This window comes from Octodon degus, unplaced genomic scaffold, assembly GCF_000260255.1.
Source record: "Octodon degus isolate 3935 unplaced genomic scaffold, OctDeg1.0 scaffold00074, whole genome shotgun sequence".
In the NCBI taxonomy this organism is placed as follows: domain Eukaryota; kingdom Metazoa; phylum Chordata; class Mammalia; order Rodentia; family Octodontidae; genus Octodon; species Octodon degus.
Window position 1 is genome coordinate 32,626 of NW_004524650.1, and position 4,672 is coordinate 37,297.

At 40.7% G+C, this 4,672-nt stretch overlaps 1 protein-coding gene and 1 pseudogene across 2 annotated transcripts in view; one reads left to right on the forward strand and one right to left on the reverse strand.

The window, feature by feature from the left end:
- Window positions 1–4,672, reverse strand: part of LOC101573082 — a 21,343-nt pseudogene that overhangs the window by 5,991 nt on the left and 10,680 nt on the right.
- Window positions 1–4,672, forward strand: part of Frrs1 (ferric chelate reductase 1) — a 62,817-nt gene that overhangs the window by 838 nt on the left and 57,307 nt on the right. The gene's annotated exons all lie outside the window — the stretch shown is intronic.

Below are 4,672 nucleotides of genomic sequence, written 5' to 3' on the forward strand. Positions count from 1 at the left end.
TTTTTTTTTTTTTGGCCTGAATTTTTTTAAAAAAAGGAATCTAGTATTGTACTCGGATAGTACATAGGAAAGATGTTTAAATTTGGTCTATTGGCTTATTGAAAACAAAGCTAGAGTTTTTGAAGAAAGGTTTTATTCGTTGGCGGGGTTGTAATTAGTCCAAGTGGTGATTCTTTTGATGTGCCTGTTTCATACCTCTCCTTTCACTTAGTGTCTGAATCTCGTGAAATTCAGGGCTGAAAAGTACCCAAGGAGTGCTGTTTCCAGTCCTGCTGCTCGGAATGTAGGGACTGTGTGACCAGGCTGCCTTCCCAGACACCCAGAAGTTTTCCCTAAGGCGAATCACCACCTCTGGTGGAAAGACATAATACATTTGTATTAGCTCATTTAGCCGGAGTTTCCGAAAAGAGAACAGTTTCCAAGAAGGGGCCTGAGTTACTCATTCCAAGGACTGAAGGCAGTTTTAATGGGAGCCCTTACTTAGGGTGGCTCTGCCCTAGGTGTTTCCTAAGTGTTACTTTATTAATCCTCAAGGAAGCTCTTGGTGTTGGAGTTATCTCTAAGTCGTGAGAAGGTCCAGAGAGGTGAAGTCATTTGTCCACGGTCACACATGTGATGGCTGCCAGGTATCTTAGTGTGCATCTCAGAATTCCAGGACCCTGTAGTTTATGCTGCGTAGCCCACAGCAGTGCTAGGCATTTTAATTGGATCTTGCAAGCAGGGTAGAGGTGTAGGTTATTAAAACTCAAACAACAAAAACAGTAAAGGTATTAGCATAGGATGTTTGAAAATAGGACAAAGAAAAAATGTTCCTTAAAATCAATTTAATGTATTTCTGTGGTTTTTATGTAATGTGTACTCTGTAATATTTTAAAATTATGAAATACTACATTCTTTAAATTGTGTCATGTAACATATGAGGGATTAAAGAGGGGGCGTCCAGTCCATGTTTCATGCTGAAAACTTCAAAAGGGTAACCGCTGTTGGGAATGGTTAGTAGCAAGGGGTAGGAGGTTCTTTTCCCTTATTTTCTTTTCCTGTGGATGTATTTTGGCATACTGCACATCATTTGGCAGTTTGCTTATTTTCATTTCTTAGTGTGGCAGAAATGTGCAGATTCATGTTTTAGGATTTTTGTGAAAACACTTAAAAATGAACCTTGGTCCTAGAAAGTACTTAATAGCTATTAGCTCTTGTCCTTGTCATTGTCTACTCTGTTTCATTTATTGCGAAGGATACACAGTGTTCTATAATTTAAATATACTCTAAAAATAAACATAGCATAGTTTGTTTTTTTAAGTATTTGAGTATCTTAATGTTTTGAATTATAAATAATTCTTGCATAATTGTGTGCATTTCTATAGGACGAATTTTAAGAAATGAAATTCCTGTCAGGGGTTAAACTGGCAGATTTCCTCCAAATTGGTATGACAATTTATCCTCTTTACTGTGTGTGTGAGAGTTCATTTCTTTATATTGTCCTTATTGACTTGGAGCGATGATTTTCATTTTGCATACACATTCCATTCCCCCCCCACCCCCTGTAGGGTCCCACTGTGTAGCCCAGGCTGGCCTTGAATTCATGACAGACCTCCTGCCTCAGCCTCCTGAGTGGTGGGATTCTAGCTGTGCACCACTATACCTGGCTAAATGTCCCAGTTAGGATGACAAAGTTGAGTAGAAAAAAAAAAAAAAAAAGAAAGGTGCTTATTCTAAATACAGGACATGGTATTTTGTACTTACAGTACAGAGGGGAAAAATTCCTTGAAATCTGAGTGAGCTGAGAAGTCTAATAGTTTTTCACTTAACTTGGTAATTCCTAGCAAGCACATGTCTTTGGGGAAGGGAAGACTGGTGAGAACTGTGCTTCAGGAAAGTGACCCTGTGGTGTAGAGCATGCTTGGAGACGTAGAAACTGTCTGACTTGAGAGGGATTCAGCAGTCTGGATGCCTGCTGAGGAGGGCTTTAGGCTTGTATGTGGCAATAAAAAATGGAAAACAGCAGACAGACGTGCAGGAAGCACATGCAAAGTAGAAGTGTGACAGAAGCACAGGTGCATGGCAGGGGGACTGTGGAACTCGTGTGGAAGCTGGGGTCCACGAGAATGTTCGGAACCAGATCTTGAGAGTTTGGGGTTTTAGATCTTGCTGATTAGAACTGGACTGACAGGCAGTTTATCAGATGAGGAGTCAGGTGCAAGAGGAGGACTGGAAGGAGAAGTGGCGAATTCCATTTCAGACAAGTTGGGCTCACTATTGACTAAACAGAAATGCTTACAAATTAGACATTTGAACAGAAGCATTGTGGATGTGGGGTGGAGGGGCAGAAAGATTTGTCAACAGTCATCTTAGCTTCAATAATCAGGGCGTGGCAGGGCTGAGCCTGTGGAGAAATGGGTAGGCTGCTGGGAAGGGGAGGGTGAGGGAGCAAGTCCTGGGAAAGGACAGCTTCGGGAAGAGGAGCCACAGGTGACCTCATTACTTTCTTTTTTTTTTTAATTTCTTTTTTAAAAAATCTCTCTCTCTCTCTCTCTCTCTCTCTCTCTCTCTCTCTCTCTCTGTATTTGGTACAGGGTCTTACTACACAGCTCGGACTTGGAGTGATCTGCCTGTCTTGGCCTCCTCAGTGCTCACATTACAGGTGTGCACCACCATGCCCTGTTATGGTGGCCAGCACAGGGCATGCCTGGGGTTTCCAGGGCCCGTGGTACTGGGGATTGAACCCAGGTCCTTGTGCTTACCAGGCAGGCACTTAGACTGATGAGCTATCTCCCTAGCCTTGAATCTCATTTCTAATTAAGCGCAAATTTAATTAGACTTTACTGTCTCCCAAGTCCATTTCCACTGGTTGGATTCTCTTGTTCTCATTCAAATCAGGCTCACTCTGCTTTCCCTTTCCTCCACAGGCCTTACTTATCTTATCAGCGGAGTATCCCATCTGAGGCTGCTGATAGGGTCAGTGGTTAACACCTCATAAACCAGGCCACCATTATGCTTTTCACCACTAATTTGCTGTGACTGTGACAAGAGTCTTATCAGTGCCTTATTTTATATATTGGAAGCAACAACATCTCCGCTGTTCCCTGGATCATTCTGACAAATCCATGCTAAGTCTCTGTCATGAGGTCTGATAGCTCCTAAGTCTTTAATAATTAGCACTATTATTACAGTTTTTCCATATCTGTAAGCTATTGCAGTTTTCTCTGAAAGTAGGACCTAACTGGGAAATACACCCTAGCATGATTTTTCAGGATGCTCATAATATAAGCTGCACCCCTAAAATACTCCCCAGCTAAAATCATCAGCCATTGTATTTAGTATATCCACTGCAAAGCATGTAGACACAGTGAATTATAAAATAATAATTTTCACGTATAACTAAATATAAATAATTTTTTTTCTTGTACATTTTTAGTTTAAATTGACACATGGTAATTGTACATATTTATGGGGTACAGAGTGATAGTTCAATACACGTATACAATGCAGAATGATTGGATCAGGGTAATTATCACATCTTTTGTCACAGACTAAATAATATTATTGATGTTAATACTTAAATGATAATATATAATTAAATATTTGTAAATGTTCCTGTGGGCACCTTTGGATGAGAGGTAAGTGCCAGGCAAACCTGAAACTCATTGCCAATGACCAGTCAGGGTACTGATCCATGTGATTCAGGTACACACTCGATAATGCAATGGATGTTTTTGTGTCTAATATGAATCTTCATAATTCAATATGTCCTGTATCGTAAGTGGGCACTAAGAGCAGGATGCATGCTCACTTTTTTTCCTCTGTATTTAGGATGGTCTGCAGGGTCTACAGGGTCTCACTACATAGACTGGACTCGTAGTGATTCTCCTGTGTTCAGCCTCCTGAGTGCTGGGTTTACAGGTCCACCATCACGCCCAGTCTCAATCACATTTCAGCATGCCCCGTGGGTAGGGCTGGCACAGCACACAGGGGATGGAACCCCGGCCTCTGTGCTCTGCCTAATCAGGCACTTTGGTTCACTGAGCTATCAGTGCAGCCCACATGCTCACTTAAGGGGGCTCTATTGATGGACCTGGAAGATGAGGGCCAGTGGTTCTGTAAGAAGTGGAGTCACAAGAAATTCGCAGCAGAATTTATGAGTTTGGAGAGTTGTGATAACAAAATAAATAAGCAGATTTTTGTACGTGAAAAAATAATACATCCCCTGAAAATAAGCCCCACTCTACCTTTTATAGTAAAAATTACTATAAGATTTGGTCTGATTTTGGGGGAAATATGGTACAATAAAATGCTGTATTATTATGTTCCCATTATGTTTTTATGTAACCTTGAGATATCTGTCAGCCTGGCCATCTGATTTCATCTTACCTCTTCTTGTGTTACTTCAGCTATCCTATCCTATCCTATCCTATCCTATCCTATCCTATCCTATCCTATCCTATCCTATCCTATCCTATCCTATCCTATCCGTCTAACCTTGCTGTGAGCTTCAATGTCCACACCAGTAAAAAACCTTCACATGTTGCCTCCAAGAACTGGAGTTCATACATGTAAAGCACTGATTGTGATGCTAAAATATATCAGGCATATTGTGAAATTATATATTAATGATGTTGTCCTGGTTTCATCTGTGAGTTTTTTGTTTTTTTTTTTTTTTTTTTTTTTTTTTTTT